Raw genomic sequence first — 21,822 nt, 5'->3', positions numbered from 1 at the left:
TCGGGCTCTGTGCTGACCGCTCAGAGCCTGGAGCCTGCTTCGGATTCTTTGTCTCCCTCTCTCTCTGCCCCTCCCCCTCTTGCACTCTGTCTCTCTCTCTCTCAAAAAAAAATAAAATAAAATAAAATAAAATAAAATAAAGATTAAAACAATTAAGTAAATACACTGAGGGTGCAGCAGGGGCCCAGGCGGAGTGCAGATGCGGGGAGCTGTCCACAGTTCAGCATGGAGGTGGGGGGGGGGCCCGCAGAAGAGCCCAGAAGAAGGCTCAGCGCGCGCCATCTGAATGCCGTGGGAATGAACGCACCAGGTGGTGGGGAGTCGGGACTGGGGGTCTCAGGGATGGTGGCCGGGGAGAGGCTGGTATGGTCCTGAGCGGTGGAGGCAGGACAATTCCACATCCCGGCTCCATCGTTCACCGTGTGCCCCTTGGCGATCACCTAACCTCTGCCACTTGAATTTTCTTATCGGCTAAATGAGGATAATACAAGTATCAATGGCTCTTGCAGGGATGAAAAACCATGGTATCTACCCGATAACAGGCACTCAATAAAAAGTGGCTCTTATCACCACGGCGCCCTAGACCATCTCGGCTCTGCATGAACACTCATGCCCCTTCTGCCCTGGGGGTATAATTTTGCTTGAAAAATAGACTGTTTCCTTTTCGGCTCTGACCCACCTCCCCGCCTGGAGGTGGAGCTCATGGGCACTCCACGAGCCGAGCCGAGCGGGGGAGGGGTTGCCATGGCGACCTCCCAGCGTGGCTTTAGGACCCGGTGAATGAACCAAACCTTTCCTTTATTCCAGCGATCCCGGCTCTTCCAGCTAGTTACTGCTAGGCCATTACCGCGCATCTGAAGAAGCTGAATGATATTCTTTAGCACATTGTGAAAAAACGGGAAACCATCCAAATGGCTGGCAACACAGAGCTGGCTGGGTAAGTTATGGTACACCCATGCAAAACGGCACTGTGCGGCGATTAGAAACGTTACAGATCTGTGTGGTTACTGACAGGAAACGGTGTCGTGACATGCTGTTAAATGCGAAAAAAGAAAAAAACCAAACCCGGGTTATGGGGCAGCATAAATCTTGGAACACCAACCGTATAAAACCGTGTTACCGTTAACTGCTTGGATTTATGGACAGAAAAGTGTTTGCAAGGATGTTCCCCGAAGGGTGTTCACAGCGGTTCCCTCTAGACGGTAGTGGTGAGCCCTAGGTATCTGCGTTACTCTCTTCCTCCTCCTTTTCTAGAACAGTAGCGTTTGCCCACAATGAGCATGTGGATTATTACGTGGTTGTTTTTTTCATTAAAGCAACAACGCTATTAACAGGAAATAGGTGAATGAGTTAGTCCTCCAGCCCTTGGCGAGTCTTGAGAAATTAGCCATGTGAGCCAATCCATGGGTTGCAAAGACCAGCCTTTCCCCACACACACCCGCCAAGAAGCTCGTACCTGAGCCTTCCTCCATGTGCCCTGTCCTGCCTGCTGACCCAGGGGCAACCCTGGTCCTGAAGTGCCCCATTCAGGGTAACTGGGGCACCTAAAGCCTAAAGCCTTCCCATTTTGGAAGAGCCACCAGATTTCCCCCAGGCGAAGCTAAAGGGGGCTCCCTCTGTCATGACCACGGTGAGGGTGGAAGTAGGCAGGAGTGCCCTGCACTGGGAGCACCGGGAGGAGGTCATCAGTCAACGGACACGGAGTGAGTACTTTCTGTGTGCCAGGCCCCGTGCCCGCCCTGGAGATCCACGGAGTTCAAGACGGACACAGGCCTGCCCCCACCACCGCATGCAGGACTCCTGGTCTAGCGGATGGAGGGCTCCAGGAAGGGCCTGGAAATCCAAATAACTCTTCGTGGTTCCTCTAAGGCTCTGCTCTCCTGACTCATGGTCCAAACTTGATGCTCCTACAGACCAAGGCATGGGGTCTCCTCTGAAAGGGCCCAGAAGATTCCGCTCCTTAGCATAACCTCAAGGCCTCCACAGCCACCACCCCCCCAGCCCCAGCCTCAGCTACCGCCCGCCTCGCCACACGCCCCACACCCCATCACACCCATCTCTCTTCTCTGTCCTTGAACGCTCCATGCTTTTGCACTTCCTGTTTACTGGGAGTGGGGCACCTCCTCTCCCACTTTCTCTTCTTGATGGAATTCTACCCATTCTTCAAGGCTAAACTCAAGGATCACTTGCAAAAGTCTCTATCATCCCACGTGCAAGCTTCACAGTGAAATGCCAGTACCCTGGCCCCCCTCAGTCAAGACTGCCTGGTTCGAGTCTGCCTGATTCACGGCTATGTCCACGATGCCCTGCCCGGGACTGGGCACGGTATTACTACTGATTGAATGCATCAATTTGGTTGCTGAACCACCAAATGATTTCTGCTGCCCACTGCCCTCTGAACCCCAAAGGCAGGGTCTGACCCATCCGTGTAGAAACTTCTGCCTGGTGGTTGCCATGCTCTGTTCATAAATCCTGTACGTCAGTGCCAAAAGGGTGTTATTTTTGCTTGCTCCCCGATTTTTTTTATTTCAGCATTTTTAACATCTGAAATCTCAAGCCAATTGTAAAAAAAAAAAACGTATGAGACAACTGGGGGACTCTGAATGCCGGGTATTTTATGATGGTGAGAAACGATCAATTCCTAGGGTGCGATAATAGAACCACGGCTGGGTGTCTTACAGGGCCCTTCTCCTTCCGAGAGGTATAGTGAAGGGATTACAGGTGAAATGAGATAATGTCTTAGACCGGCTTCGACAGACTCCAGCTGGGGGCAGGGGGTGGCGGGTAAGGGTAGAGGTGAAGGAAGATTGGCCATGAGCTGGTCACTGTTGAGGCCAGTCGTGGGAGTCCGTCATACTTAACGTCTCGATTTGTGTACGTGTTTTAAAAAGGAGACAAGCACAATGTAAAAAAAAAAAAAAAAGGACAAAAGACCCTGAGATGTGACAGAGGTCTCAAGTCCTGCTCGGGCATTGCCTGGCAGGAGACAATGTGAAACTCTGTAGCAAGAATAATTACTACTCTATTTGGAGACTCTCCGAACATTTGGAACATCAACATGACAGTTGTGAAACTGACACCAGAAACGTTGCCTCAGAATCTCCATCAGAACAAGATGAAACCAAAGAAATGGAGGATAAACTGGAAATGCTTTAAAAACAAAAACAAGGGCTCCTTATGAATAAACGACTGCAGGCCCTGAGAAAAAGCCAGAAGGCCTTGTCAGCGGAAAATACTCGGAGATATCTCACAAATATATCTTCTCACCATTCCCCGGCTAGGGTTAGAGCCAGGAACAGCTTTTGCTAGAAAATCATACAGAGAAAAACATATTCGAGACACAGCGATACCACCAGCGTGCTTTTTAAAGATTCTGCTTTAAAAGGGGGAATCAGATAATATTGCAACTTCCAACTTTTCACCATTGGATGTGGTGCTTTTGAAGCGTGTGGCTTTTAACGTGTTGGATGCTTCATCTGTGTTCAGCTCTCAACGTAGACTAGACCTATGACGTCCGTCTTTATAAATTTTACAGTTACTTGATGTTCTAAGATATTAATACAGTTTTGTCCTTTTTAACTATTGAATATTTGATTTAAATTTTTAAATGCCTTCTTATGAGCTTTGTGAGATACATGTAATATATTAAAACATTTCCATATTCTGGGACACACAGAGCAAGAGGGCCTTGGCTCTTTTACTCCAGGGTAAACTCTTCCCACAGGTAGTCAGAGCTAGACCTACGGGTGCTCGGCATGTAGCCCGGTGGTCCTCAACTCAGAACCACCTAGAAAGTTTTTACTTTTTTTTTTTAATGTTTATTTATTTGGGGAGAGAGACAGAGGAGGGGGGCAAGGGGCAGAGGGAGGGAGGAGAGAATCTCAAGCAGGCTCCTCGCTATCAGCATAGAGCCCACAGAGCCTGACGCGGAGCTCGATCCCATGAACCGAGCGGAGATCCTGACCTGAGCTGAGTGAGATTAAGAGTCAGAGCCTTGGGGCGCCTGGGTGGCTCAGTCGGTTAAGCCTCCAACTTCGCTCAGGTCACGATCTCGCAGTCCGTGAGTTCGAGCCCCACGTCGGGCTCTGTGCTGACAGCTCGGAGCCTGGAGTCTGTTTCAGATTCTGTGTCTCCCTCTCTCTGACCCTCCCCCGTTCATGCTCTGTCTCTCTCTGTCTCAAAAATAAATAAACGTTAAAAAAAAAAAATTAAAAAAAAAAAAAAAAGAGTCAGAGCCTTGACCACCTAAGCCACCCCCAGGCGGCCCTCCACCTAGAAAGCTTTAAAACATACTGCTTCCCCCCAGCCCACCACAGCTCAGTTAGGATAAGCTCTCCAAAAGTCAGATTGGGAAGGTGAAGCCCGGTGACGACAGGCACAGCCAGAGACGAGAGAGCTGAGATTCTGACCCACCCAGAGCTGGCCTACCTACCACTGAGCTCTGCGGAGCGAGCACCAGGGCGTCCATATCTCGCAGCTCACGGCCTCCATCCGGGGTGCGCGCGTGGGCAGGTTCCTCCCCCCCGGGCTGGGAAAGGGTGAGTCCCTGCCAGGTTGACGGAAGGTGAATGCAGGCCCTGACTGTTGGGGGACCCCTTCACCCCAACGGGGAAGTGTGGGGCTGCTGGAGAACGCACGATCCGATCTCTACCGCCCTCCCAAGCCTCTAACCTGATGAGAAACTTAAAGTCTGAGATAAGGCTGTCAGCCTGCAAGGGAGCCCAGACCACAGGAGGAAGGAGAGGAGGGAGACCGGCGAGGACGGGGCACGCAGCGCCTTCCCACATCCTGGGGAAGCAGGTGTGGAAAACCGAAGGAGGTCATGCAGCCCCTAAGGTCAGAACCAAGACCCCCAGGGGGGTTCTCCTGGGAGGCGGGCTTCGGCTCAAGCTGCAGAGGCACTGTCCCCCAGTGAGGAAGGCCTGCTCCGTGGGCACTGAGCCCCCCATCTTGGAAGTGTCCAGATGAGGTCTGAGGCACCTACCCTGGGGAGGAGGGTGAAGTCAGGGGTCCGGACAGGGGCCTGGCAAACCTCTTTCACATTAAGTCCCAAACTCAGCCGTGCATCCAAATAACCCAGGGGTTGTTGCTGGAAACACAGAACAGACTAGGCTGAGCCCATCTTGGGCTTTTGGAGTCAGAATCCTCGGGGGGGGGGGGGGGGCCAGCCCGGAGACCCGCCGGGGTATTAAGCTCCAGTGCCGACTCCCAGGCATGGCCCCATCCTGGGACAACTGTCCACCTCCACGCGGCCTAGATCCAGTCGGGAGACAAAACACTCAGAGCCCAAAGTGAGCAGAAGTACGGGGAGCTGGGGACCAGTGTCCGCAGGAGAAGGTGGAAAGTATGCGGGTGGAAAGTGCGTGCTCAGTGAGCAGGTGCCCATGACTCAGCCCCTGCTGGGCAGAGTAGGAGAAATTACGGCTGCCCTCGAAGAGACCCCTTCTTTCTGAGGACACGTTTCATAATATTTTGAGGGATCGATAGGAAGGAAGGAGACAGACTTCTCTGAGGGGCCACCCGCCTCCCGGACACACCCCCCTGGGGATTCACAGCTACCTCGAAGGCCACACATCCACACTCGAATCGTCATCTGACCACCCCGCCACGCCTCTCTGTGTGCACGGCTCCCTCCGCAGGCAGATGGCCTGGAAAATTCTATCTCCCCTTCAGCGTCCACCTGAGCCCCTCAGACGCCAGCCCCTCACCTCCCATCTGCCCTGGGCCTCCTCTGCCAGTCCTGCTGCACGGGTGCTCTGGGGACAGCAGTCCAGGAGGGAGTGCTACCCAGCACTACCCAGGGAACACAGCCCCCGGGTGCCAGGCAAATGGTCAGGGGCAGCAAGGAGACAGGGAAGTGTGACCTGGCAGAAGGAAGAGCGTCGCAGGGACCGGGCAGGGCGATGGGGAGGTGGCTGGCGCGTGCCCAAACCCTCAGCTGAGACCAGACGACGCTGAGGGTCAGAGAAGGACAGAGGGCCCAGCCAGGAAAGGGTATGGCTTCTACGTGGCCCCATAGCCACTGAGGAGTTCAGATAGGCAGGAGCCTCGGTCACACGCAGTCGTTCCCATCGGCGATGTGGGAGTCAGACGCACCTGGCTTTGAGCCCCGGAGCCTCTCCGGGCCTCACTCTCCTCCTCTGTAAAATGGGGATGATGTTGATTCGAAGTCCCTCGGTCTATTCCAAGCCCTTATGGGCAGTGTATGCTCCACTGGGCTTTGACCCTATGCTCCTGGGGGCGGGGGCACTTTCACAACCCCCAGAGTGACTACCTCTCCGGCCCGGTTCGGGCTTGGTGCACAGCAGGGGTTCAGTGGTGCCCCCGAATTTATGCCGACCCGACGGAGGACGTTCCTCCCCCGGCCTGCCGTGGGCTACAAGGTAGATTGCAAAGCTGACCTTCCTTCCTCCTCACTGGAACGTTATTTTTCCTGCTAACCCCACATCCTAGCCAATACATTTCACAATATTTGAATACGGTGGATTCAGAGCCCCACGGGCTGACCTGTGCCACAGGTCCTTATTCTAGCATTGTTAAGCACAGGCTTTTTTCAAGGGCCGAGGCAAAATGCATTCGTCAAAAGCCCCTGAAAATGGGAATAAGAGGTCCTTCCAGATCAGCCCCCACAACTGTGCAGTCAGTGCTCGGGACGGTGGAAACGGCAACCCCCCACCTTCTCTGGACTTCCGCTGCTGGACTGCCTCTGAGGCCCCAGCTGGCCTGCACCCCTGCCCTCAGGTCTGCCCAGAACCCAACTGGGCCACTAGAGTCCGCAGCGAGGAACCGGCGAGCTGGTGACGGTGGGAAGGGGGGGATTCTGGCTGTGTCTGTCCCTGACCCCGGCCATCCCTCCCTGCTCCCAAAAGCCCCTGCAGCCACTGGTTGGTGTTGAAAATGATTCACTTTCCCCGGGGGGGAGTGCGGTGGGGGGGGGACACCAGGCCTCTACGTGAACAGTGAGAAGAAAACGATCATTTTCGTGCTTCAGACACGTCTCCCCTGCACATGTCCCCACGGCGTCCCACAGAGCACCGTGAAGCAGCAAGCCCCGTCAAAAGGTCTCTCTTGCTTCTTGGCCCAGGGATGTCACACTGGGCTGCATCTGTGTGAGGAGGTAGAAAAGTGGTCGCCTCAACACTGTGAATTTCACCATTACAGATTCATTTGTTTGGACTTTGAAGGAAGGGCCGAAGGTACATTCCAGGACACCGGGGAGAGGGGGAGGTGGCACCGGGATTAGCTGAGATTATGGGAGGAAATTTCCGTCCCCTCACTTTCCACACAGAGGCCCAGATCCTCCTCCCGGAGCAAAGTGAGTCCGCTTCCACGGGCACTGGGCAGCAGCTGGCGCTCATGGGGGAGAAATCAGGGCAGAGAACCCGGGCACGTTAGGGCCCATCTTAAACGGTTTTCGGGAAGACGACAAGGGCAAGGAGTCCAAACACCTGGTGCATGTCTGACTGAGCTGTCCCTGGGAGGCCCAAGGGACCCTGCACACGCCGCGTGTCCTGCCTGTGCCTCAGTTTCCTCATCCCAGCATGAGAAAACGGGAGGCAGCCTACCTGCCTGCAGCAGCAGGTGCCTGGTTTGTGGTGCTGAAGGCACAAAGCGCTTTTGCTCACCCACTGCAGGGACAATGTCACCCACAGAGGCCTGTCCTCCTCACGCCCTGGAGCCCAAACAAAGCCGGCTGTAATGGAACGAGGCCCACCTTATCAGGAGGGGTGCTTTTCCTTTGAAAGTCAAATCTGAGGCCTTGGGACAATGAAGCGTGGGTGTTCCCACACAGCACACCCAGGCAGGCCGGGTGGAGGCCCATCTGGCCCAGCCTGGCCCAAGAGCCCCCCCAACCCGTCCCCGCTGCTCCCCCCACCCCCCCGCCCTGGGGAATTCACTTCCTCAGACCCCTCTTCTGCTCTTTTCAGAGTCTTAAGAAAACCCTGAGGATGGCAAGCAAAGGCATCCAAAGGGCAAAATTTCTCTAGAAGAGATGCCCGGTGTGAAACCCGGACCCAGAGACGTCGGCCGCTTACCCAGGATCACACAGCACGGTGGTCCTAGGGTAAGTCCCGAAGCCCCCAGGCTTGCTGAGCAACATTCCAATGCTCAAGCATCAGCTGGACTCAGAGGAACTCGTCCAGGAGGACAGGGATTAAGCCAAGCCTGACTGCAGGGAGGAGGGAGGAGGGGGGAGGGCAGCAGGGCTCTCACTTTCTCCCTCCCACATCCTCTCCCCAGCTTCATGGTTAAGCCAAATGTTTCATCCTCCTTCACACAATTTCCTTTTTTCTTTTCTTTTTTTTTTTTTATCACTGCCATTTTTTTTTTTGGTTTGTAAACCATCGGTCAGGTTCTAGAGAGGATGTGTCCCCAAAACATCCGAGAAACGAACTACTAACATCCCACATGTCAGCTGCAGCTCCCCACCCCTACTTTCAAAAGGATCTCCCCGCCCCCCACAAGGCATCAGGGAGCCCCGATCTGGGGACACACTTGCTCCCTGCCCTGGGGGCATCCCAAGGACACTTCAGCCTCACGGAAGGGCAAGGTCACTGAGCCCATCCCCGCCCATCTAGCTTGAGGGCGCCCCAGGGCTCCCCTGCAAGCAGCGGGGACCCAGCACCGCCCCCACCGCTGTTGACAGAGCCCGTGGGGACTCTGCTGCCTCCCGTCCCCTCCCATCCCAGCGGCTCACCTGTTGCCCCCAGGGAAGCCATCACCATCCTCCTGCCATCCTCCTGCCCCTCGACCTCCCCCATGGACAGCTGGCCCGCGGACTGCGAGAACCAGGGGCCTCCTCCCCAGACCTCCTTTCCCCTCCTTTCCTCTCCACACCTTTTCCACACCCACTGTCTGCTTGAGCTCTTCCTCTTTCAAGAAGTCTGCTCTGCCAACCACAGCCCAGCTGGCTTCCCTTTATCCTCCGCGCTGGCGCTGGTGGCTGGGCCTGCACAGCATGTTGGTGAATCATTACACGGTGTCGTTCCTGGGGAGGCAAAGCAAACACGGCAGCATTCTAAGACCCACGGCACACGGCCCAGTTCAGAGTTCATAAGAGCTAGATAAGCACTCGGTGAATACGACATTATTTCCCCACAAATTCCACTCTCAAAAAGGTAAATGATTCCCTGGGCGACAATAAAGAAATCGCAAGGTAGCATGAGTAATCGCCGGCTGTGTGCGTGTGTTTGTGTGTGAACTCCAGACTCGCTCACCCAGAGGGCACAGGCCCGGGACCTAGGCCCACGTGATCGGAACAGACAAACCACCCCCCCCCCGCCACCCTCCCCGAAAAGACTCCGCGTGGTGTGCCGCAGCGTGGATCGGCGAGGGCCCCCCCAGCTCCAGCACAGCAATGTCATCGCCAAACGTTCCGCCATTAACACCCGGCTCGCCATGGTTCGAAGGTTATTTGGTCTTTAAGAATGCTTCTCCCAATTCAGATGCCACTCTGCGGCTCAAAACCCGCTGGCATCTGAGCCCGAGGGAGGCTCTGGAAGAGAGGAGGGGGGTGTTCACGGGGGAGACAGAAAACACCACGCTGGTGGAGGCTCTCTTGAGACAGGAGGGGAAACAGGGCCGCTGTGTAAGCAGCTGAAGGGTGGGAGCAGGGTGCCCGTGTGGGGCTGGTGGTTGCAAGCTGGGGGAGTGAAGGCGGGGAGGTGAATTCATCCATGGATGGGTGGTGTTAACGTGCCATCAAAAAGGTAAGGGGGCGCCTGGCTGGCTCAGTCGGTTGGGCGTCCGACTTCGGCTCAGGTCACGATCTCACGGTTCGTGAGTTCGAGCCCCGAGTCGGGCTCTGTGCTGACAGCTCGGAGCCTGGAGCCTGCTGCGGATTCTGTGTCTCCCTCTCTCTCTCTCTGCCCCTCCCCTGCTTACACTCTGTCTCTCTGTCTCTTAAAAATAAATAAACGTTAAAAAAAAAAAAAAAGGGTAAGGTGCAGGGAGGCCGCTGTCTTCCTGGGAGTTGGGTTGGTCCTAATGTGGGGTTAGACCACCTGTCACTGTTTAGACTCACCATCAGAAGCAGCCCCACCCTGAGCCCCCACAGGGAGCTCACACAAAGTCAAAGTAGTCTTGGGAATTTAAAAAAAAAAACCCCACTTTCAACAAGTATCCCCAGGACCCACCCTGCATCTTGGACCCTATCACGTACCTCTTCTCCCCCTTAGACCTGCCCCCCTCTCCTATCTTCTTCAGCCTCACTTTGGACCTCTGCCCACCCTCCTCCACCTCCACGGCCCTGTGCCTCCTAATCTGTACCCCTGCCATCCCCACCGCAGAGGCCTCTCCTCATCTCCAGGCCACTTCCTCCAGGAAGCCTCCCCCTCCCCCCGGACAGCCTGCTTATTTAACCACCCACACTGTGACAGTTTTGGAGCCTCACTGGGACCGGCAGTCGACAAACCCTCATACTCTGTCCCTGTCCAGGGGCACTGTTGTCTCAACTGTATGCATAGGGTTTTAACATATGGAAGTGACCAAGGGACACGCGGAGAAGCTAATGCCCTTGAAAGAAGATTTTTATTACTTACATTTCCCGAGAGGGAGCGTGTTACACCTCCCAGGGCCACATGGAAAAGCACCCGTGTTGGTCAGGGGGCAGAAAGGAATGAGGGGAAGACACAGGCCACTGCCTTTATTAGGGTTTCCATGGGGAAGGCAAGGCAGGGCAGGATGACTAGCTTAGGGTTGGCTAGTTTGAACAGCTCAGGCGGGCTCTGGGGCACAGGGGCTGTCCCCAGTTGTCTGGTCCCTGGCCCCGGGTGGTTCAGGGCAGGGGACGTTATGTGGCGTGTAAGAGTGAGATAAGGAAGACTCCAGATCACAGGCAAGATATAAACAACTGGGACCGTTAGTCTAAGAAAGCACATGATGCATCCACTTGCATCCCGGCATCTAGCTGAGTTTCCAGTGTTTTTTAATCAACTGCTCTCTGGCTAACACCATCACTCTCCTGCCCCGCTAGCTTTCTGATTCCTCGTCAACACAACCCCATCCCTGGACTAACTGCAGACTCCTCCCTCCCTCTGCCCGTTACACAACAGAGAGGAGTTTCCCACCCGGGAACTCACCCCAATCCTTCCTCAGGGACCTCCCCACCAGGGACCTGCCACTCAGTTGACTCTCTCCCTCGGCATTCATAATTGTTAAAAACATAAATAAAATAAAAAGCAGCGACAGCCAAAAACTTCTTGATCAACTGTGGGGGAAACACTTGTAACTGATCTTCCAGACAAAACACTAGTTTCCTTCATATATAAAGATCGCCTCCAATTCAATAAGAAAAAGACCAACCACCTGAGAGAAAGGAGGCAAAATATATGAAAAGACAGTTCACGGTAAAGAAAACACAAGTGGCTCTCAGGTCGGTGAACACAGTCAAGAATTGCAAATTAAAACTCTATTGAGAAACTATTTTTACCTTCCAGGTTGGCAAATGTCAGCAAGTTTGGTAACACTTCACGTAAGAGGGCATGGGACCAGAGCACCCTCATCCACCGCTGGAGTGTATCTTTCTAAACTTTTATAGAGAGCGGTCTGCTGATATCTTTCAAAATCCAAACACACACCCTTCCGGCCCTTCAATTCCTCTCCTGAGGCTTTATCCCACATGAACCGCCTACACTGCAAAATGACTAGATGACAAGGCAATTCAGTGGGACGTTGTTTGTGACACCCCAAAACCAGGAGATTCATCAAATAAATGTGCGACATCCATGCAGTGGCACATTCTACAGCCTTGAACACTCGAGGGACCAATCTGGAAGCATCCCAAGAGAGCTAAGTGGGGAAACAACAAATGAAGGGCACCCGTGGGCCACCCTTTGGGGGAGAATGAATCGATACACGTTTTTACTGATTAGTCCCAGAACCGTCTCTGGAAGGGTACGTAGGAAGCTGGTGAAGCTGCTTCCAGGAAAGGGAGTGCGCTAGGAGGCCAAGGGAGACGGGAGACAGAGACTTTTCACTGGAAGTCTCTGCAGTTTACAATTTTTTCGGCACCACGTACGTTTACTTTCTAAGAAAAAAAGGCGGGGCGGGGGAAGGGTGGGCAACAAGCGGATGAAATAAACAGAACAAAACCTTCCCTGACCCGCCTCCCTTTCTGGCTTCCTCTCACCTCCACAGAGGTGTCTGTACCTCTGTTTCTCCAGACACGCCGGCTGCCTCTGTTCCCTCCTGCCCCGCTGCTCGGCCCGACCTGCCCCAGGGCACCGGGCTCCTTGATTTCTGGTCTCCGACTCCAGTGGCCACTCCGGCCCCACCGACCTCACAGCGGCCTCGCCCTCCTCCCCGACTCTCCCCCGCACCAGGCACCACGGTTTTTTTTCTGCTCCCTCTCTGGGAGCTCCTCCCCAGTCTCTACATGGTGGAGCTCGCTTCCAGGTCCGTTCGCTCTCCCTGGGCTGCCTCGTCCACCCCAGGGCTTCACTCATCATGGGTATGCATGTAACTCCCAGACGTGTACCTCTGGCCAGACCTCTCTTCTGAGCTCAGGGCCCCACCTGGAAGCCTCCCAGGGGGCTCCAACCCAAAATGCCCAAACGTCACTCGCCAGCCTCCAACAGTTCCATCCCGCGCGTCCGGGAGGCTCCCTCGCCTGTGCTCCCTCCCAAGCACCCCAAGGGTCTGGCCCCTCTCCCCACCTCCACCATGCCTCCCCTGGTTGGTCTCCCTTCACGGTCTTCCCCACGTCAGGGCCTGAGCACACACTGTCACCTAAGCCCGGAGTACTCTCCCCCGCTCCCCACGTCTGTTTCATCTTGATTAATTCTTACATATCTTCTAGAGGGTGGATTAACATCATTCCTGCAAGAAGCGTCTCCCGGCCTCCGGACCGACGGATGTCAACTGAAGGTGATTTCTGTCCCACCAGGGGACATCGGGCAGTGTCTGGGAGACATTTTTGGGTGTCACAAATGGGCCGGGAGTGTGTGTGGCTACTGGCACCCAATGGGCAGAGGCCAGGGATGCTCCTGAACGTCCCACAAGGCACGAGACAGCCCCCCCACGACGCGGGATGACCTGGCCCAGAATGGCAGTAGCTTTGAGGTGAGAGACCCTGACCTGGACTAAATCATGGACCCTTTCAGTACACGTTCTACTTCGCCCACCCCGAATGTGATTCCATGCGTAACTGTGCAAAGATATTGGCCGAGTTCCATTTCCTAAGCTTTGGAGGATGCATAAGTGAATTACACTTACCGGCTCACGGTATGTGATACGTAACCGGCTCACGTTTATCTATCCCCCACCCCCAGGACCCAGCCCCAAGCGCAGAGACTGATGGTGTGGATTGGTATGACGCACTCAGGGTGGGGCGGACCCGGACCAGGCAGGGGTGGCGTCCTGGCCTCCGGCTCTTCTGGGCCCTCTGTGCCACCCCAAGGTCGCCCCTTCCGTGTGGTCCCACCGCTCTGCACCCCACTCCGACCCTCGTCCCCACCCCAGGGGTCCTAAGAGACCCTTCCAGGCCATCGGGCCCCAGCTTGCCCCTTGGTCATCTTGCCAAACAGGCCACTCCCCTGTCAGCTGACCCAGGCAGGAGCGGGCACCTCGGTTCACCCAGCCGCCGAAGCAGGTCCACCCTTAGACCTGCTCCCTCCATGCACACCGGCCACCCGGCTTCAGCGGTACCCAGTTTTGACCCACCTGGCCCTCGCCTTAAGCGTCTTTCCCTCCCAGTCCGCCCATGACACGACCCGCACGGACATCCTTCTGGCTGGTATCACTTCCCGATTAAAACCCCCTTCAGCGCCTCTTATGGCCCGTAGCCAGGAGCCCAAGTTCGCCAGCCTGGTCCACCTACCTTTCGAGGTCCACGACCCTCTCCACGGCCCCCTCGCCAGCCACACCCGGCTTCAGCAAGCACACGCACCACTGTGCTTCACGGCACGGGTCGGCCCTTCCTTCCCCTGCCCTGCGCTCCCCCGCCTCTCCTCTACCTGGATGCTTGGATATCCCGTGTTCACCGTTAACATCCACTTCTGACCTCTTCCTCACCAGTACGGCGACGCCTCAAAAGGTTAACCGCAGAATTTCCATCGGACCCGGCAATTCTGCTGCTGGGAATATATACAGAAGAACTGGGAGCGGGGACCCAAACGGATTATCTGCACACCCACGTTCATGGCTATACTACTGGCAATGGCCAAAAGGCAGCAGCAACCCAAATGTCCACCAACAGGTGAATGGAGGAAGAAAATGTGGTATATACTTAACGGTGGAATGCTATTCAGCCTTTATTTTTTTTAATTATCTTTAATGTTTACTTATTTTTGAGAGAGAGAGAGAGAGAGAGAGGGAGAGAGACAGAGCACGAACAGGGGAGGGGCAGAGAGAGAGGGAGACACAGAAGCTGAAGCAGGTTCCGGGCTCTGAGCTGTCAGCACAGAGCCCGACGTGGGGCTCGAACCCGCGAACCGTGGGATCGCGACCAGAGCCGAAGTCTGGCGCTTAACCTACTGAGCCACCCAGGCACCCTGCTATTTGGCCTTTATAGGGAAGGAAATTCTGATGCACCTAATGAACCTTAAAACATGATGCTAAGTGAAGAGCCCAGATGGGGGGCTCACATGGCGTGTGATCCTGCTTACACGTGGGACCTAGAATGGTCCGATTCACAGAGGCAGAAAGAACAGTGGCAACCAGGGGCTTCGGGATGGCGGGGACGGGGAGTTAGTGTTTAACGGGTTTAGACTTTCAGTTAATATTCAGTGGGTACAGAGTTTATAGGGCACACCTGTGGCTCTGCAATTAAGTACTGAATCTTTGTCCTCTCGGACCGATGGTGGGGGTTCCTGAGGTTAAGCCCCATGTCCGGCTCCCTGCTGACAGCGGGAGACTGGGATTCTCTCTTTCCCTCTCTCTCTCTCCACCCCTCCCCCCCACTCTCACTCCCTTTCTCTCTCTCAAACCAAATAAGCTGTTAAATAAAAATAGTAATAACATTGTTGTGCACACTTGAAAGCTGTCAAGAGCAGCTCATAAAAGTCAACCTTGGGGGCATCGCGGTTTGTGAGTTCGAGCCCCGCGTCGGGCTCTGTGCCGACAGCTCGGAGCCTGGAGCCCGCTTCGGATTCTGTGTCTCCTCTCTCTCTCTCTCTCAAAAATATTAAACATTAAGGAAAAAAAATATTTTAAGTCAACTTTGTATGGGGACAGATGGTGATCCCCTCGCAGTGTATGCTAATATCAAATCATTATGTTGTAAACCTGAAATCAACATGTTAAACATCAGTTACACCTCAGTAAAAAAAATTAAAGGAAAAGAATGAATAACCCAAACGAATCATCTGGGTTAATGCTTTCCCAAATCTCACAGCCTGCTGTACCCAGAACAATGACTTACTTCCAGGATTCACTGACAAACCCCTTCCACCCCTGGAGGAGACACATTTTTGCCCTTCCATCAGGCAATGAGGTCAGAAGGGGCTTCTGTGGACAAAGTTAATAAACAGCTAACTTGAGAGGAATAAACAAAATAAAGCCAGGGCTGGGTCAGTGCAGGCGTGTGTGGCCCTTGTGTCTGACACCACTGGGTTGCATCCCCACCCCCCCACCCCCACCCCCCGGCTGCCCACTGGCTGGGCTGATTCACTTCCTGTGTCCTCTCAGGGGCAGGCAGCCAGAGAGGGGACAGGGGACTGTGGACCAGAAGCTGAACCCTTAGGGCACGCAGAGACTATTAGTCACTGGCTGGAGGGCTTCCGACCTTAGTGCTCATGGGGACCACAGGCCTGCCCCCTCCCATCACCTTCTTATGTAAGCCAAGGTCTGGAAGGCAGAGTGAACTTGGCCTTGGGGCTCAGCAAGAGGCAGTGGCCCAGAGCCTCCCTTTTCCTCATAGCTCACGTCGCACCCTACAAGCCCTTGGAGCCCCCATCCCCAGGCCCCCCGTTCATGCACTGTCCATATTTATAAACTAGGGGCTGGAAAAGACAAATGTGTCCCTAGTCATCAAGGTGTCTTCAACCAGAGACCCCCTGGGGTTCTCCACCAGAGAGGATTTTGCCTCCGGGACATTTAGCAACATCTGGAGACATCGTTGGTTGCCAAGAAGGAAGTGACAGGTGGCCCCGGCACCTGGCATCCGAGGGGTAGAAGCCAAGGTTGCTGCTAAGCATCCCGCAACGCACAGGGCGGCCCCCACCCCCACAACAAAGACCTGTCCTGCTCCCAGACATCACTAGCGCTGAGGTGAGAAACCCTGATCTAAGCCAAGCTGTTTTTTACCGATGAGGCCCACCCAGGAAGGGACAGGGCCAAAGTCACACCGTGATATAGTATCAGAATTAGCACCCATGGTTCCCCACCAGCCACAGCAGCCTTGAGCTCCCAAGAGTGCAGTGACCAACTCAAAGATTGGTAGTGGGCTGGCAGAGTGGCCCGATTTAGGACCACGCGACCTAGAAGCCCAGGGTGGCTGGGCTCTGGGCCTTTGACAGGCTCCCAATCACTTCTACCGCGGTCAGCCTGGCCAGGGGGCTCCCGAATAACTGAAGGGGAAAAAAACGTCTCATGGGCGATGGTGTGCTCAGGCAAAACGCGGGCTTGAGGCCTAGGCAAAATTCACCACTCACACCCCGCAGAGCACGCTGGGGGTGGTCAGGGCCACAAGTGAGGCCAATCCTGTGAAACAAACCCTGCCTTAGAGGACACGGCAAGGGCAGGAGTTACAGCTTGGGTCACTGCTCTGGGACATGCTGCCTTTTCTCCCAGACACTAAAAACAGCTGTGTCTCTTGCACCTGTTGGCCCCTCGCTGCCACCTGCATAATTTCAAAATAATGTCTAGAGTCACCCTGTCCTTTTCCCCAAGCAACCAGCCCCAGGTCTCCAGGTACCGGGGTGCAGGCCAAGGCCTCAGAGCTGACTGTGCAACCCCATCGTTGAAGAAGGGCTGACTCATGCTATGTCACAATAGGCGAACTTTTCCATTCACTGTTGCTGGAAGCCACCGAACTTGTAGTGATGGGGGCGATAAAGAGAAGGCCAGGGGTCAGGAATGCATAAGCTATGTCTCAGGTCAGGGTCTCGCCTGCTCCAGGGGAAGGGAGCCCGTAGGGAGTAGTTGGGGAGCAAGGAAGGGGGGACCACAGTGGCCTGGGACACAGGAGGAGTCACCATTATGGATTCACTTCTTCAGGCAAAGCATTTTCTTTGTCTGCCGCCCCCCGCCGCCCATCTCCCGGCCCCCTTCCTCCCCAATTTTTTCCAAACAGCTGATAAACTCGTAAACATGTACATTCCTAGAGGCACAACTTCTGGGTGTCTCCCCCAACACCAAGGCATAGGGGCATTCCCGCTCTGCATCTGGCAAACCACAATGAGAACGGAAAAGGATCTGGGGGTCAAGAGCAGGGCTCGGGGGAAACAGCCAAAGCTCCCCAAGGCGGGTGCTGGCCACCCTCGCGTCCAGGCTCTCTGTCCCATCTGTGTGGCCTGCTGGGTCGTACAGAGGCAGCACGGCCGAAAGGCTACGGCCGTCCAGGGTACCTCTGGCCCCCCTCTCCCTCTGCCCAAGTGTTATCTTGGGCAAAGTTACACCACCGCTCTGGGCCTCGGTCTCCACATCTGTCAAATGCAGACGACCCGGGTTTCAACGTCACGGAGTTATTGTAAAGATTAACCGATTTGTGCAGAGAAGTTAGAACACGGCCTGGCAAACAGCTAACAATTACTGAATGCTTATGACTGGTATTAAAATGCAACGATCACCCCTCCAAGCCATCGGGGAAGAAGGCAGGAGCCGTATTTCCTGTGAGTGTGAAGAGGAAATGCCTCCAGGGACCTCACCTCCCACCTATGGCCCTACTAGCTTCCTCCAGAAGTCATCTTTGTCCCATCTCTTCTCCTCCAATTGACTCCACAGGGGCGCAGAGTTTTGCCTTGAGACACAGATAAAATTCCTTTGCTGAAGATGGCAGCTGAAAGAACGATGGGGCGGGGCCGAAGCCGCTTGGTGTGTGTGTGTGTAGGTGTGTTCCATATTTTCTATTGCATAGAAAGTTCCGGCTTCTACTCTAGATAATTCTTGGACCTCCACTCCACCCCCACCCTCGAGCTTCTCCATCCTGCTTGTCCCTGCACTGGGGTAGTTCTTGGGTCCTCCAAGGAAACCACTCTGATCAGATTCCTAAGTGAGGTCTCAGAGCCCCAAGCCTTCCCCAGGGCCTTGGGCAGAATAATGTCCTCACTCTTCCCAGCCCACACATCTGGTCACACCTTCTCAGACTGGTTTGTTAACCTTGGCCCATGATCTGAAGCTCCATCCTTCCCCCCAGGGCTGCCTGGGGACCTGGCTCTGGTCCTCCTCCTTGGTTCTCCAGTGTCCCGGGGAATTTTAAAAGACTGCCTGGAAAGGCCACTGTTTTCACCACTAACTGAGGAACTTCCCACCTCTGGAGAGCAGCACTGGGAGTTTTCTTTGGGGGATGGGAGTCTAAAGGGGAGCACTCCTCCCTGGCTCTCTCAGTTCGCGGGGTGGCCATGCGTTCTGCCTGGGAGCTGCCTCTCTGGGTGACCTGAAGCTTCTTGCCAAGGCAGCTCTCAAGCACCGCGAGCAACCAGGTGCAGGGGGCAGAGACCCAGCTTTGAACGAACTTGAGTTCCATCAAGAAGAACTCCAGCTCTGCCTCCAACAGGTCACTCTGGGCCTCAGTCTCCCCGTGAGGAGAGGAGGGGTGGGCTGAATGTGTTCATTTATTCAACACATATTTAACTAAGCACCCATTACACACAAGCCACGGCGCCGATCCCCGGCGGCAGAGCCGTGACTAAAACCGACAGAAAGCCCTGCCTTCACGGCCCTGATATTCTAACCGGGAAGACAGATGATAAACGAGATAGAAAAGGAAACAAGACAGGATGTTTGCTGATATGGAAAATACAGCACGGAGTGGGTAGAAGGGATACGGCCTCTAAGGCCATTCCAGCTGAGAAACTCCGGGTCTCAACCTCTTCCCCTATTGGGTTCTGGTTAAGACCCAGGAACTGGCAGAGGCCTCCTCCAGGGAAGAGAACTGACCAACTCTGGCTGTGCGGGCCTGTCCTGAGGGCAAAGGGGACACCTGGGCCGGCTGAGGAGTCCAGGACTATAGGGCTCCTGGCAGGGCCTCAAAAGTCTTCAGGGCCCTGCCAGGGAAAGGCCTACACCCCCTGCCATGCTTCCCCACTTGACCGTGGCCTAGAATGAGCCAGACACTGACCACCTCCTCCTCTAGGGGCTCTCAGACCCCTCCGGTCCCTCCTCCTGCAGCCTCCCCTGTATGGTAGAATGTTCTCTCTGCTTACATAAGGATGGGGGGGAAGGATTAAAAAAAATCCAATTTTAGCACCTTCTCTTCCTGTAGAGACTGTTTTTGATCGGTGGCTACTTCCTGTGAACCTACTGTATGCTCAGGATAAGACCAGCTCTCTGAGGGAGACCAAAGATGTGTGATCGCTTCCCAGACGTATTCACAGGCCACGTGGGGAGCTCAGGCTAACACACATACACAGGAGGAAATCACCATCATCTCTTACAGTTTGCTTGGAAGCTTACAGAGCCCTCTGGACCGCTCACTCATAAAACCACGCAGACTCTACTGTCCCCGTGTTACAAATGAGGAGACTGAGGCATGCACCGTCTCTGCCCTCCATCCATGGTTGCCCCATGAATGGGTAAGGAGAAGGAGGAGGCAAAGGGTCAAGTTTCCAACGAGATTTCCTGGAAGGCTGGGTAGGACTCCAGTGCAAATGGGACAGAGGACTCGGTCTCCTAGGGCAGGGCGAAGCCAGGCACATAACTCACTTCCCTTGGGCCTGACAAGTGGATCCAGGGTAAAGGCAAAGCCTACCTGTCTGGAAAAGCACAGGGGTTTATGGATGCGCTCGCTGGTTTACAAAGCATCAAACCGCCCCAAGTGGGTGTCAAGGACCCTCGGTGGCAGGAGGCACCTTTCCAGTCCAAAGGAAAGAATCTCTGCCCTTCGAGGTTGATTCAGTCCGTTCCTGTTGGGCAGCCTCCGGGAGCCGGGAAACTATGGCTACGGCAGTGAACAAAACAGGTGCCTGCCTCCCGCAGTCCTGGAGCTTAGCAAGGAGCTGGCTCTCTCTTGAGGAGCCGTCTGACCGGATTTTACTTCTTCTTGGAGGTGCCCTTTCCTGGCCTACCCCTTCCAGAAGAACCTCCAGGGAAGAGGGGAGGAGGGGGAGAAGAAAGGAACCCCTGCTGAGTCAGAGGCCCCGGCAAAAATGGAGCACCAACCACCTGGCTCTAGGAGACTGGTTTGAAGTTCAGGTCTACCATATTTCGCGCCCCCCCCCCCCAAATGACTTAACCTGTTTGAGACTCCTCCTCCCCCCACCCACCCCCCCACCCCAACCTTGCTAATGGGATAAGACCTATTACCTCGCTGGTTTATTGTAGGGGGGGAAATGAAATCAGCGAGGCGTCCATGCTAGTGATGTTAGCTCTTACTCTGATCCACGGACCTCCCTCATCTGTTCTCTCGGGTTCTGCGTGGAAAGGGGCATCTTTGACCCCCGTCCTCACACTGAGCTGGGCGTCCTCGCCGCCTTGGCTGCACGAAGCCCATTCTGCTCAGGTCCGCAAGGGTCACAGAGCTCTAGACCTAGCTAGGCCCCTGCCGGGCTGGTGGAGGAGGGGGGGGTTGGGGAGGCCACCCTCCCTCCTGCTCTCAACTCCTCCGATTGGGGCTTGGGGAGTGCTTGGGGGGAGCCAAGGATGCCCAGCCGGGCGGCGGCCTGCCGGAAGACAGGACAGAAGCCGGGATGCCCCGGTGGCTGGGCACCCACCTCAGCAGGGCCCAGCCGCCCCCCCCCCCGACCCCGGGCAGGGGACGCCCCTTCACCCGCACCCCGCCTGGCGCGGCCGGCTCTCCCGTCGTGGGTCTGGCCCCCGGGCGGCGGGAAGCGCGAATGTAAACATCCCTCCAGAATTCGCCAACTCCGCAGTCCCCATCCGAGGACTCTGCTCAGGGGCTCGGGGACGGGCGGGGAGGGGCGCAAACGCCCAGGGGAGTGAGAGATGGGACGCGCGAGAGGGCCGGCGTCCCCAGGCGTCCGCGGAGACCCAGCGCGCCCGCCCCAGCTCCGCTCGGGCTCCCCGCGCGGGGACGTGCGGGGCCGCGGATGCCTGTCGCCGCCGCCCGGGGCGCGGCGGTCCCGGCGCAAACTTTCCTTCCGAGAGCGGCCCTCGGCGACCTCGGCGGGCCGCGGGCAGCGCGGGGGCGACGGCGGGGTGCGCGTGGACCCCAGGCGCGGGGTCCCGCCCTCGGTTACCTGGGTTCCGAGGGGCGCCGGCGTCCGGCGAAGGGGGCGCAGGGACGCGGCACCGGCAGGCCGGACACTGGGACGCTCCTCCGGGGCCGCTGTGGCCCCCAGACACGCGGGCGCTGCACCTGGCCCGGCCGGTCGGCGCGCCTACCCCGTGGGTCCCGCCCCCGGTCCCCTCCCGCCCGGGGCGGGGCGCGCAGGCCCCGGGGAGGAGCCGAGGGCAGGGGGGAGGGCAGGGGGCACCGCGGGGGCACCGCGGGGGCACCCCTCTCCGCGCGGCCCGCACAGAACCACGTGCCACCGACGCCGGACTCGGCGACCTCGCGAGCGGCGCCCACCGCTCGCCCCGCCTGAGATGCCACCGAAGCCGTGCGCCAGGTGGAGTCGCGTGTAGGCCCCCGTTGCCCGCCGGACCCCTCCGCACGCTCCACCGCGCGCACCCCCACTCCCGGGGGCCGAGGGCTGGGAGCCTGCCCTTCAGAAGAATGCACGGGGTGGAGCACAGAGAAGGAAAAAAACAACCGGGTACCCG

At 56.1% G+C, this 21,822-nt stretch overlaps 1 protein-coding gene across 9 annotated transcripts in view; it reads right to left on the bottom strand.

Moving 5' to 3' along the window:
• PAQR5 (progestin and adipoQ receptor family member 5) overlaps positions 1-21,461 on the bottom strand; it is a 75,229-nt gene extending 53,768 nt beyond the window's left edge. For 4 of the 9 annotated variants that reach the window (XM_049611844.1, XM_049611849.1, XM_049611850.1 and 1 more), the window contains exon 1: positions 11,432-11,517. The gene's annotated coding sequence lies outside the window, so the exon portion shown is untranslated. Of the gene's footprint in view, positions 1-8,698; positions 8,787-8,838; positions 8,990-11,431; positions 11,519-21,296 lie in introns of those variants that run through there. The other 5 variants (XM_049611845.1, XM_049611846.1, XM_049611853.1 and 2 more) reach the window with 5 other exon arrangements.
• Positions 21,462-21,822: the final 361 nt, after the last annotated feature.

The sequence above is a fragment of the Panthera uncia genome, assembly GCF_023721935.1.
Source record: "Panthera uncia isolate 11264 chromosome B3 unlocalized genomic scaffold, Puncia_PCG_1.0 HiC_scaffold_1, whole genome shotgun sequence".
Taxonomy (NCBI): domain Eukaryota; kingdom Metazoa; phylum Chordata; class Mammalia; order Carnivora; family Felidae; genus Panthera; species Panthera uncia.
This window is presented reverse-complemented; position numbering and strand designations above follow the sequence as displayed.